General features: G+C 46.5%; 1 non-coding gene across 1 annotated transcript; it reads left to right on the forward strand.

Moving 5' to 3' along the window:
* The first annotated feature begins 4,462 nt into the window (after positions 1-4,462).
* LOC119962512 lies at positions 4,463-4,568 on the forward strand. The gene has a single exon (XR_005459889.1). It is a non-coding gene; the product is annotated as a U6 spliceosomal RNA (small nuclear RNA).
* The last annotated feature ends 9,127 nt before the right edge of the window (positions 4,569-13,695 follow it).

Consider the following 13,695-nt stretch of genomic DNA (forward strand, 5'->3'; position numbering starts at 1 on the left):
ACACCTGTGCTCCAGAGCCAGCTTCGGTCTGAGCATAGCTGTTCCAGTACAGCTAGGACACTGGCAATTACCCAATAATGTAGAAACTTGCTCAGGTATGTGCTGTCCAATTTCCGACCGATCAGTCTACTCTCAATCATGTTTCTGAGATGCCTACTTTTATCCCCATCTCCACTCGCTTTTCCAGAAACTTCTCTGGCTTCCGGCCAATAAGGTCTCGGGAGGGGGGTCCCAGCAGCCAATGCTTCGGTTGATGTCTGTTTGACAGGCCACCTGAGCCCGGCCCAGGTGTCTCATCTCTGGTGGTGTGGGCTGCACGTGACCTGTTCCCATACAGGACAACAGTAGATACTCTCGGTGATGAAAAATCTGGCTTGATCTGGGCTACGAACAACAGACTTCCTGAGGTTTGACTGCAGTATGATTTTAAAATGACCACAAGTTACTGCAGTGCATCCTGTAGATGGTACAGACGGCAGCCACTATTTGTCGGTGATGGGGGGTTTGAATGTTTGTGGAAGGGGAAGCAATCAAGTGAGCTGCTTTGTATTATTGGGCTGCCAATGCAGCGATGGTGCGTAAGTGGGTAATGGACGGGGAGGGGGCGGCATGGAAGAGGCTGGAGATGGCATCCTGTGTGGGTACGAGCCTGGAAGCGCTTGCAACGGAGCCGCTGCCACTCCCTCCGATGAGGTATACCACGAGCCCGGTGGTGGCAGCTACCCTCAAGATTTGGGGGCAATGGAGGCAGCACAGGGGAGAGGTGGGGGCCTCGATGGGGTCCCCGATATGGGGGAACCACCGGTTTGTTCCGGGGAGAATTGATGGCGGGTTCCTGAGTTGGCACAGGGCAGGTGTTGGGGGCTGGGGGACCTGTTCATAGACGGGAAGTTTGCGAGCCTGGGTGAGCTGGAAGGGAAGTTCAGGCTCCCCCCGGGGAACACCTTTAGGTACATGCAAGTAAAGGCGTTTGTCAGGCGGCAGGTGGCGGGGTTCCCCCTGCTGCTGCCGCGTGGGGTCCAGGACTGGGTGCTCTCGGGGGTATGGGTTGGAGAGGGGAGGATCTCGGAAGTGTACCAGGTGATGCAGGAGGTAGACGAGGCCTCGGTGGAGGATCTGAAAGATAAATGGGAGGAGGAGCTGGATGAGGAGATTGAGGAGGGGACGTGGGCGGATGCCCTAGAAAGGGTGAACTCCTCTTCGTGTGCGAGGCTTAGCCTCATACAGTTTAAGGTACTGCATAGGGCTCATATGACCGGGACAAGGATGAGCCGGTTTTTTGGGACCGAGGACAGGTGTATTCGGTGCTCCGGGAGCCCAGCAAACCATGTCCACATGTTCTGGGCATGCCCAGCGCTGGGGGAATTTTGGAAGGGTGTAGCAAGGAACGTATCGAGGGTGGTAGGATCCAGGGTCAATCCAGGCTGGGGACTCGCAATATTTGGGGTTGCAGTGGAGCTGGGAGTGCAGGAGGCGAAAGAGGCCGGTGTTCTGGCCTTTGCGCCCCTCGTAGCCCGGCGAAGGATTCTTCTTCAGTGGAAGGATGCGAGGCCCCCAAGCGTGGAGGACTGGGTCAACGATATGGCGGGGTTTATTAAATTGGAGAGGGTGAAATTTGCCCTAAGGGGGTCAGTGCAGGGTTTTTTCAGGAGATGGCAACCATTTCTAGATCTCCTGGCAGAACTGTAAAAACAAACGGTCAGCAACAGCAGCAACCTGGAGGGGTGGGGGGGGGGGGGGGGGGGTGGGGGGGTTGGGGGGGGGGGGAAGAGGAGGGTTGTCTCTTTGTCTTTGTTTTGGGTTGAATATCTGTTTTTTGCCAATGACGGGCGTTAATTTATTGTTTCTCTTTTGTATTTACGGCGGTGGGGGGGGGGGGGGGGGGTGGTTCTGGTTTTTTTTGTTCTTAGAATTTTCTGTTATTGTTTTCTTTTTTATAAAAAGGTGAAAATTTGAATAAAAATTATTTTTTAAAAAAAGTGAGCTGCTTTGCCTGAATGGTGTTGAGCTTCTTGAGTGCTGTTCGAGCTGCACTCATCCAGGCAAGTGGAGAGTATTCCATTATACACCTGACTTGTGCCTTGTAGATGCTGGACAGGTTTTGGGGGCGCGGTCAGGAGCTGATTTATTCGCTGTAGGATTCCCAGTCATTGACCTGCCCTGATAGACACACTATTAATGTGGCCAGTCCAGTTCAGTTTCTGATCAATGGTAACCCCCAGGATGTTGATTGTGGGGGATTCAGCGATGGTAATGCTACTGAATGTCAAGGGGTTGTGGTTGGATCCTCTCTTGTAGGAGATGGTCATTGCCTGGCACTTGTGTTGAGCAAATGTAACTTGCCACTTGTCAGCCCAAACCTGGATATTGTCCAGCTCTTGTTGCATTTGGACATGGACTGCATCATTATCTGAGGAGTCACGAATGGTGCTGAACATTGTGCAGTCATCTGCAATCCCACTTCCGACCTTATGATGGTAGGGAGGTCATTGATATTTGGGCCTAGGACAATAAATGTTGGCCTCGCCACATCCCATGAATATAGAAAAATACACTTACACAACCTGCTGGCCCCCTGTGCCACTTTAACTGTTTCCAGTTACCTGGCATGAACCATTTCTTTTTAAACCTGGATTTCTAACGCCTCTATGTATCCATCCGCCATTGGCCTTTTTTTCCTGAAGAGGGCCAATCAGCCCCATCCACCATCACACTCCCCCATCTGACTTAAATTATTCTCTCATTGAACATCTTCTGCTTTGACTCTAGATAGTTCCTCCAGATTTTGCTATTGGAATCCGTATGCACCCCAGCCATGCCTGCCTTTTCAGGAGATAGGTGGGACTTTCTTTGTTCCAGTCCTAATCAGAGACCCTCCCTCATCATTCTCCCCGGTACAATGATGACTGGCTGAGTTTCCTTTCCTACTCTTGCCTTGAACTGGGAAATGTCATCAACTGTACTTCCAATTCATACCCTTCTCTCCCCTCTACATGGTCCATCTATGAATCTCCCTTTCCTTTCCTCAACTTCTTTGGATCCATTTCTGTATGGCCAGGCGATTGTCCAATTTGTCCAATAAACTCAATATCTCCGCCAGTCACTTTGACAATTTTTCCTTCCACTCCACTTCCTGTAAGAATCATAGGATCCCTACAGTGCAGCTTTGACCCATCGAGTCTGCACCTGTCCTCCGAAAGAGCACCCTACCTAGGCCCATGCCCCCACCCTATCCCCAGCTAACCTTTTGGACACTAAGGGCAATTTTATCATCTTTGAACTGTGGGAGGAAATGGAAGCACCCAAAGAAGAGCCACTCAGACATGGAGAGAATGTGCAGACTCCACACAGGCAGTCACCCAAGGCCAGAATTGAACCCGGGCCCAAGAGCTGTGAGGCAGCAGTGCTAACCACTATGCCACCATGCCGCTCGGTGTACTGGATTACATTCTTCAATTTTTCTGCCCCCATTGTATCTGTTCTGACAATGTCACCTTCGTTACCAGTGCTTCTGTTAAGTCTTCCTTTGTTCTCAATCGAGGCATTCCCTCCATCCTGGTTAACAGGGTGTTTGACCTTGTGTGACCAATTCCACAACTTCCTCTCCCAGCCCTTGCTCTCCCTTGCAGACCCATGTTGAGATCTCCCTTGGCCCCACCTTGGACTTTAGCAGCCTCCGTATTCAGTGGATAACCCTCTACCTTTGCCACTCCAAACACATCTTGCCCACCTTTCAGCATTTCAAATGGAGTTGTCCCCCCATAACACTCAAGGCCCCTCTTCAATCACTTCCAACAGCCCCCTCCCCTGCATCACCTTCCCATGCAAGGAAAGGAAAGGCAACGCCTAGCCTTTTACTTTCTGACTTCCCACTATCCATGGTCTCATGCGCCCCTTCCAGGTGAACCAATGATTTACTCATACTTCTTTGGACTTAGTACACTGTATACATTGCTCATGGCGTGGTCTCCTGTGTTTGCAGAGCACCTACATTCAGTCTATAAGAGTGACCTTAAGCCTCCAGTTACCTTCCATTTTAATTTTCAACCCCATTCCCACTCTGATATCTTTATCTTCAGCCTCCGATAGGTTTCCAATCAATCAAGCTGGATATAAACTTGAGGAACAGCACCTGTGTAAATGTTTGAAGGAAAGACTTGTTGGCCTGTTTTTCTGCATCCTATTGCCGAGTCTAGTCTTCAGCAGCATATTCGAAGAGAGAGCTGTGACCTGAGTAAACTAGTGACCATAATTCTTCACATGGACATCTGCTGACCTGTCAGTATGAAATCCCAAAATGGAAAAGGCCAATAGTAGTTGTAGGACAAATTGTTTGATGTGGTAGATTGTGGCAGAACGTAAATGTACAATAGAGGGAAAAATTAACTACAGTAACTCAGCCCGACAAGTAAAGGCTGTCAATATTGAGGATTTGTAAGACACTGATCTTCACTACCCAGTTGTACTTGCTTGAGCAGCACATAAATTAAAATTGGAACAACATAGGGACGGTTAGCATGGCCCTGTGCATGGCTGACGAGCAAATTTGTGAAGCGTACCACATTTTACACTTGCACAACATTACACCTTCTGCAAAAGATCCACATTTTCTTCTGCTTCAGACACCAGTCATGCGACAAATTCAACAGCTGGGATTCTCCGTTCCGGAGGCTAAATGTTCCTGCCAGCGGAGACTCAGGGCTGGTCCTGGGAGTGGCGTCCAGCTATAAGTCACAGCCCTTGTCCATGCAACGGATCATCATTTTGAGCGGGCGAGCCAATCCCAGCGTCCAGTGACAGGCTCCACGACCCCCCCCCCCCCCCCCCCCCCCCGCTCCTCCCCCCCCCCCCCCCCCCCCCCCCCCCCCCCCCATAATGCTTACTTAGCTACCTTGATGGGCTTGGAGCTGTCAATAATTTTTTTTTAAATGTGTTTTATCACAAACATGTATCAAAACAGGTTACAGTGAACAAACACCCCAGGAAACATACTTCCCAACAATCAACTATACAGCCTGTACAGATTTTTCACCTTTTTCAACCCCCCGCCCGCCCCCCCCCCCCCACCCCCCTGCGGCGAACAGCCCCTCAGACACGGTCACAAACATCCTCCACCTTTCCTCAAACCCCCCTGAAGAACCCTTTAACTCATACTTTATCATCTCTAATTGCAGGACATCGTACAGGTCGCCCAACCAAGTCGCTACCCCTGATGGCGATGCCGACCACCATCCAGCAAAATTCGCTGCTGTGCAATCAGAGAGGCGAAGGCCACGACATCGGCCTTCCTCCTCTCCATGAGCTCCGGCTTCTCTGAGACCCCAAATATCGCCACCAAAGGGTCTGGGTCCACTCCCTCCTCCGCTATCCTGGCTAAGACTGTGAACATTCCCGCCCAAAATCTTCCCAATTTTTCGCAACCCCAAAACATGTGCGCGTGATTCGCTGGCCCCTGCCCACACCTCTCACACTCATCTGCTACCCCCTGAAAGAACCCACTCATTCTCGCTCGAGTCATGTGCACCCTGTGCACCACCTTAATCGCTATCAGACTCATCCTTGCACATGAGGAGGTCCCTTTTACCCTAGGAGCTGTAAATCATGGAGTGGTTATAAACATTGTGGTTAGCATCGAAGCAGGGTATTTGAGATGCATTCAAGAATGAAGGCAAAGATAAACAAACAACCCCCCCTAGCAGCTGTATGAATGAACTGTCAATCACAGGCTGGTAACAGATATTGCTTTATGAAATTGAATGGATGTTTAGCATTTCCAAGGATCTCAGGGGATTTGAAGCCTCTTCAAGTGTTGTGGGCTTTGGAGGAAGCCTCTAACACTTCAAAAAGCTGCAGTTTCAAAGGCATATGTCTGAGGGAGCAGATGTTTGGAAAGGGAAAGTGTTCTTGCACTGATTTGTCACTGAATCGCCTGGGCTGCTCATTAGCTTTCAGGCACAGCTGTTCAGGCTGAGAAGACCACTTCAGAGTTGATAAAGTCAGACCAGGAGGATGCCGTCGAGCAGAGGGCTGCCTGAGATCACCATGCCGAGGATGATCCTCATGTTGCCTGGGCTGGAAGGGGCTGTCAATCACAAAGAACAAAGAATAATACTGCACAGGAACAGACCGTTCGGCCCTCCAAGCCTGCACCAGACATGAAACCACCCTCGGCCAAATCCCTCAGTACTTCCTTGTGCCGTATCCCTCTATACCCATCCTATCCATGCATTTGTCTAGATGCCTTTTGAATGCCGTTAATGTATTTGCTTCCAGAACCTTCCCAGGTAACGCGTTCCAGGCACTTCCCACCCTCTGTGTAAAAAGCCTGCCTCGTACATCTCCTCTAAACTTTGCCCCATGGACTTTCAACCAATGCCACTAGTGACTGACCCCTCCACTCTGGGAAAGAATACCTGCCCATCCATTCTACCCATGCCTCTAATAATCCTGTAGAGCTTTATCAGGTCGCCCCTCAACCTCCGTCGTTCTAATGAAAACAGACCAAGTCTATTCAGTCTATTCAGTCTATTCAGTCTATTCAGCCTCGCCGCATAACTAACACCCCCCAGACCAGGTAACATCCTAGTAAACCTCCTCTGCACCCTCTCCAAAGCCTCCACGTCATTTGGGTAGAGTGGCGACCAGAATTGTGTGCAATATTCCAAGTGGGGCCTTACCAAGGTAACATGACTTGCTTGTTTTTATATTCAGTGCCCCGTCCAATGAAGGCAAGCATTCCGTATGCTTTCTTGACTACCTTGTCCACTTGTGTTGCCACTTTCAAAGATCTGTGGATCTGTACACCTAGATCTCTCTGACTTTCTATATTCCTAAGAGTTTTGCCATTTACGGTACATTTCCCCTCTTTGTTAGTTAGACCTACTAAAATGCATTACCTCACATTTGTCCGAATTAAACTCTATTTGCCATTTCTCTGCCCAAGTCTCCAACTTATCTATGTCCTGCTGTATCCTCTGACAATCCTCAACATTATCTGCCATACCACAAACCTTGGTGTCATCCGCGAATTTATTAATCAGACCAGCTACATTTCCTTCCAAATCGTATATGTATACAAACAACAGAGGCCCCAGCACAGATCCAAGTGGAACACCACTAGTCACAATCTTCCATTCAGATAAACACCTTTCTACTGCTACCCTCTGCCTTCTGTGTCTGAGCCAGTTCTATATCTACCTTGCCACCTCACCTCTGACCCCATGTGACTTCCCCTTTTGTACTAGTTTGCCATGAGGCACCTTGTCAAAGGCTTCACTGAAGTCCCTCATCAATCATCTTTGTCACTTCTTCAAAAAACTCGATCAAGTTAATGAGGCACGACCTCCCCTTCACAAAACCACGCTTATGAGTCCATTTGTTTGCAAATGGGTATAAATCCTGTCCCTGAGAATTCGCTCCAATAATTTACCTACTACCGACGTGAGGCTCGTTGGCGTATAGTTTGCTGGATTATTACTGCTACCTTTCTTAAACAGCGGTACCACATTAACTATTCTCCAGTCCTCTGGGATCTCACCTCTAGCCAATGAGGATACAAAGATGTCAGTCAAGGCCCCAGCAATTTCCTCCCTTGCTTCCCTCAGTATTCTGGGGTAAATCTCATCTGGCCCAGGAGACTTATCTACCTTAATGTATTTAAAACACCCAATACCTCATCCTTTTTGATGTCAGCATGACCCAGACTATCCACTCTACCCAAGAATCAGCATCCACAAAGTCCTTTTCTTTGATGAACACTGATGCAAAGTACTCATTTAGTACCTCACCCATTTCCTTTGGCACAACACATAGATTCCACACTGTCCTTAAGTGGTCCAATCCTTTCCTTGGCCACCCTCTTGCTTTGTACATATGAATAAAAAGCTTTGGGATTCACCTTAATCCTACTTGCCAAAGTCTTTTTATGACCCCTCCTAGCCCTCCTAATTTCCCGCTTGAGCACCTTCCTACTTTCTTCATACCCCTCAAGGGTTTCAAATGTCCCCACCCTTCTAGACAGTACAAAAGCTTCCTTTTCTATTTGACGAGGTTCACAATATCCCTTGTTATCCAAGGCTCCCTAAACTTCCCATACTTATCCGTCGCCCTCTCAGGAACGTGACTTTCCTGAATCCTAATCAACTGGCGCTTGACAGACTCCCACATGTCCGATGTTGATTCACCCTCCCAACAGCCGCAGCCAATCTAAATTCTACAATTCCTGTTGAATGTTATCGTAATTTGCCTTTCCCCAGTTTAGCACCTTAACGTGAGGGTTACCCTCATCCCTATCCAAAAGTACCCTAAACCTTACGGAATTGTGGTCACTACCACCAAAATGTTCGCCCACTGAAACCTCAACCACCTGTCCAGGTTCATTCCCCAATACCATGTTCGGTGCTGCCCCTTCCCTTGTTGGACTATCTGCATATTGCATTAAGAAGTCTTCCTGGATGCACCTTACAAACTCTGTCCCATCCAAGGCCCTAGCACTAAGAGAGTCCCAGTCAATATAGGGGATGTTAAAAACCCCTTCCACAAAAACCCTGTTTCTTTTGCATCCAAAATCTCTCTATCTATCTGCTCCTCCATCTCTCACTGACAGTTGGGGGGGCTGTACTAAACTCCCAACATTGTGATTGCTCCCTTTCTGTTCCTGATAAATACTCAGATTATCCCTTTCTGTGCTGTTTTAAACAACAGTACAGCATTGGCAGTCTTCTGGTACCATCCATGTAGCCTGGGACTTTTAAAACGTGATTGTCAGAGCCTTCATAATTTTCTCCTGGCTTCTTTTAGCCACATGGACTATATTTCAGATATTCTAATAAAACAATATTGCCCACACGCATGAGATGTGGAAGCTCTTTGCATTTAACAATATTGTGCAAATAATGCTTAATATACTCAAGGTGCGGTGAAATATTTTCTCTGCACCCATCTTCCCTGTTGTTGCTTTTTGTAATTTTAGTTGTATTTATCAGTGCCACTGGTGTTCCGTTCCCCCCTCGGCACAATTTATGCTTGCTAATCCTGGGTTTGATTAGCCCTGCATGTTCTCTATTGGGAGATGGAGGGCATTAACCACAGTATTATCAAACCAAATCATTCTCAACATTTTGGTGATTGCCATTTACAGAATGCATGTGTGTTGTTCCTTGTGTCTTAGTAAAGCTCGTAGTCTCAAAGTTGGAGAAGATGCTTTATTGTGAATTTGTTCGGTCTTCAGATCTTAACTTACGGCTACCTCAAATGCTGACTGCCTCTGTGTCTGTGTCCTGCTACCAGTTCTCCCTTCCGTGAAGTGTGTCGTCACTTCCTGTCCCTGTGTATTTATAGCTCTCCCCTGCTCCCTCTAGTGCTTGCTCAGTTGTATTGCATCTACACTGATACACAATCACCACATCCCCCCTTTTTTCTTTACATATTTTCTGTACATTGTTAAAGAAAATTGTACAAAACAGTTACTTATGATATGTGTATCTATACAAGTGATGGTGCTATTGCTTATTTTACAAAACCAATTTATATTTATGAGTCGAATCTTAATAAAAACATTTATGAGTCCAAACTTGATGAATTTGTTCACTGAGTTTTTTCTTTTGTTGTTGTCGTTGACGTGGTGATATTGATATTGCAACTCCATTGTGAATGTTGTCGGTGTTCTTGTTATTTTAAGTAACCAATACGTCATCCCATGGTGTTTGCATGGGCGAACCACTGATGTTGACTGACATGGACTTTTTTCTGTGCTTGTGGTATCGATTTAGTATGTCATCTGCCTTGAAAGCTGGTGTGCTTGCTTGTAGTGGAGCAGATGTGAGTTTGTGAGATTCGTTGTCATCCCATGGCATGTTTGTAGTCTTGTCATTGCTTTGCAGTGTGCTGTGGCATTGTCCTTCATGTGCAGAGTTGTACCATTTTGTACAAGTCGTTGTTTCATTGCTGTTGTTTCTGTCGTTCCTGTCTTTGTTGTTTTCGTTGCCGTTCTTGTTGCTGTTTTTGTCATTTCTGTCTTTGTTGTTGTCGCTACCTTTGTTATGCTTCATGTTGGTTTTGTTGTTCTTCTTGTAGTTTTTGTCGTTGTGCTTGTAGTTTTTGTTGGTGCTGTTGTTCTTGTTTCTGCAGTGCTTCTTGCGATTTTTGTTGTTCTTATCGCGCTTCATGTTGCTTTTGTTCTTGCTGTTGTTGTTCTCGTTTCTGCTGTGCTTCTTGTGGCTTTTGTTTTTTCTTGTTATGCTCAATGAGTGTCCCGTGTGGACAATTTGAGTCATTGTCACAGTTATTGGTGCGAGTGTCCTTTGTGGAATCTGTCACATTGAACGTTTCGTCTCGAGAATGGTGAGAATGGTCTGATGTTGCATTGATGCTGGTGACATCAGTCATTTGTGCTGGATTTGATTCGTCATCTTTGCTTTCTTGGTGCTCCTCTTCTGGAGTCAAATTCTTCACGATTTCATTTGACGCTGTCTCTCTGGACTCTTGGTGCTCCTCTTCCGGAATCAAAATCTTCATGATTTCATTTGACGTGGTCTCTCTGGACTCTTGGTGCTCCTCTTCTGGAGTCAAAATCTTCATGGTTTCTGTTGATGTGGTTTCACTGGACTCTTGGCGCTCCTCTTCTGGAGTCAAAATCTTCATGGTTTCTGTTGATGTGGTCTCTTGGTGCTCCTCGTCTGAAGTCAAAATCTGCATGGTTTCTATTGGCATGGTCTCTCTGGACTCTTGGGTGGCCCTACTCTGTGCTTCTGTACAGACAAGCTGAGAACTGTCAGTCTCGCTGTGATCCTGTACCTCCTGTATGTCGAGTGTGATCACCTTGTCACTGTTTTTGCATGCAGTGGGTAGATGTACATTGTCTTCTTTTTGATTATGTGAGCTTGGTAGACTTTCATAGTCTGCTTGCGGTTGCTCAGATACGGTGGGTTTACCTTCATGGTCTTGTTTATGCATGGTGTTCGCCAGGGAGTGTTTGCTTGCTTCCCTTTTGGAGTCTTTCATCTCTCGCACTGTGGAGCCTGTCATCGCTCTCTCTGTGGAGTCTTTCTGTGCTCTCTGTGTGGCGTCGTCTTCGTCTTGGGTATTGCTGTCATCCAATATATCTACGATCTGCCATGGCACCATGGTGTTGGATTCATGTACCACGAGTAGATTCGTGTTGAGCTTTGCGACCATGTCGCTGATGCTGTGATCAGCATATCCGAATAACTCAGCCATGTCTGAGTAGTATTCTTCAAAAACCAAATCATCTTGGTTGGATTCATCTACCACGAGTAGATTCGTGTTGAGCTTTGCGACCGTGTTGCTGATGCTGTGATCAGCATATCCGAATAACTCAGCCATGTCTGAGTAGTAATCTTCGAAAACTAAATCATCTTTTTTTGCTTCGGATGTGGTATCGTTGTCTTCATAATTTTTTGCATATCCGAATAACTCAGCCATGTCTGAGTAGTATTGTTTGAAAAACAAATTGTTTTTTTGTTTCGGATTTTTTCTTGTTCTCTTCACTTTGGGTGGTGCAGACTGCTTTTTCCAGGGTGTTGTGAGAGTTATTTTCAACTGCTGGTTTAAGTTCAGGCTTTTTTCTGTGTTCTGAGGCAAGAAAATTTGGTTTTACAGCTTTAAATATCTTGTTTTCAATTTTCGGGCATTTCCCTTTTAAGTGGGCGTGGTCTGGATCCTCAGATGTCATGACGCTCGTGAGGTCATGCGTAGGAAACAATCGCGCATGCGCAAATCAATCTTCCTTTACTGTGCGGTTTTGTGTCCACTGCGCATGCGCGGCTTGCGAATGCGCATATAGATCCGTGACCAAAACGTTTTGAGACTGTGCATGCGCGTCTTGCGCATGCGCAGAACGTAAAATGGGTGATTCTAACTGCACATGCGCGGCTTCTGTTTCCTACGTGTGCGCAAATGCAGATTTTTGTTCTTTGTCTCCCAGAGACTGTAAAATGTGCTCCGACGACATTTTATCGCGATTTCAGCGTTTTTTCTTTCTGAAAGTTGTAAGTTACCTTTTCCTTTCGATCTGGACTGGATTTCAGCGTTTTGGCTTTGTGAAAAATTTATTCTTCCTTTTGATCTGTACTTTTCACTCGCGATTTCTTGACTGAACCCTTTCTGTTCTTTTAGTGATTGTTTGAGTTTTGCATCACTCAGTCTCTGTGCAGTTTGGCCTCTGAGCATACAGTGCTGTTCAAATTCCATACAGTACTCTTCAAATTTTTTTTTGTATTATTTGTAAGTTGTTGCTGTCTTCTGCTTTTGAGTATTTAAATCCATTATATACTTTCCTAGCTTCATGTCCTGCGATGCGCAGTGCTATTTTAATTTTGTCTGAGGCTGCTGCTAAATCATTAGCTATGATATAAAAATCGAACATTTGTTTAAATATTTTCAAGACATTTCTTACATTGCCGGTCATGTTCAGCTGAGGTGGGCGTCCAACCCACATCCTCGAATAAGCGAGGTCTTCCCAAGTCGAATGTCCAGTTGGAGTTTTTCTTGCCATTTTGGTCTTTCTGTGTCTGCAGCTGAGTTGTCTTGTAGTAAGCGTCTGAAGCCACCCCTGGTACCATGTGTTGTTCCTTGTGTCTTAATAAAGCTCGTAGTCTCAAAGTTGGAGAAGATGCTTTATTGTGAATTTGTTCTGTCTTCAGAGCTTAACTTATGGCTACCTCAAATGCTGCCTGTCTGTGTGTCTGTGTCCTGCTACCAGTTCTCCCTTCCATGAAGTGTGTCCTCACTTCCTGTCCCTGTGTATTTATAGCTCTCCCCTGCTCCCTCTAGTGCTTGCTCAGTTGTATTGCATCTACACTGATACACAATCACCACAGCATGCATGGGTTTAACCCTCCCATTATCTGTGATATCCTGCAGTTTACAGAGTGCGCTGAACTTTTCTAGTTTCGACCTCCTGTGCAACCCTGGCTTCTTTCATCCCATCACTGGCAGCCATGCCTTCAATGTTTTAGGCCACCGGAAGTCTCTCTGTAAACATTTTAAAAATCGATCGCTTTGACCAAATTTCCGGCCTGTGACCACATCTTCTGTGCTAACGTTTGTCAGGTAACACTTGTGTGAAGTATCTCAGAGTGTTTTACTATGTTAAAGACGCTTTATAAATGTAAGTAGTTGTCCACACTGCCCGATCATGAAAATGAATGTTATTTACTGGTCAGAATCTATCATTGTCCTTGCTCTAATTAGTACCATCACTCTTTTTTTCTTTCGAGGCAACTTGAATGTTATGCGAAAGATTTGAAAAAACCTGCGCTGTTTTATTTATAATAGATTTGAATCTCCACTCGACAGTGAAAAGGATTTCATCACTTCACTCTGTGCAGGCCACACTAGGAGTCTTGGGTCTGGCTCTGATCACACGCAGTTTATATTTAAACAAGGCAAACGGGGGCACAATGATTAGCACTGCTGCCTCACAGCTCCAGTGTCCCGGGTTCAATTCCGGCCTTGGGTGACTGTGTGGAATTTGCACTTTCTCCCTATGTCTGCGTGGGTTTCCTCCAGGTGCTCCGGTTTCCACCCACAGTCCAAAGATTTGCAAGTGGGGTGGATTGGCTATGTTAACTTGCCCCTTAGTGCCCAAAAAGGGTAGGTGGAGTTATTGGGCTACGCAAATAGGGTGGAGGTATAGGCTTAAGTTGGGTGCTCTTTCCAGACTTGATGGGTCGA

This window comes from Scyliorhinus canicula, chromosome 2 (assembly GCF_902713615.1).
Source record: "Scyliorhinus canicula chromosome 2, sScyCan1.1, whole genome shotgun sequence".
NCBI classification, from domain to species: domain Eukaryota; kingdom Metazoa; phylum Chordata; class Chondrichthyes; order Carcharhiniformes; family Scyliorhinidae; genus Scyliorhinus; species Scyliorhinus canicula.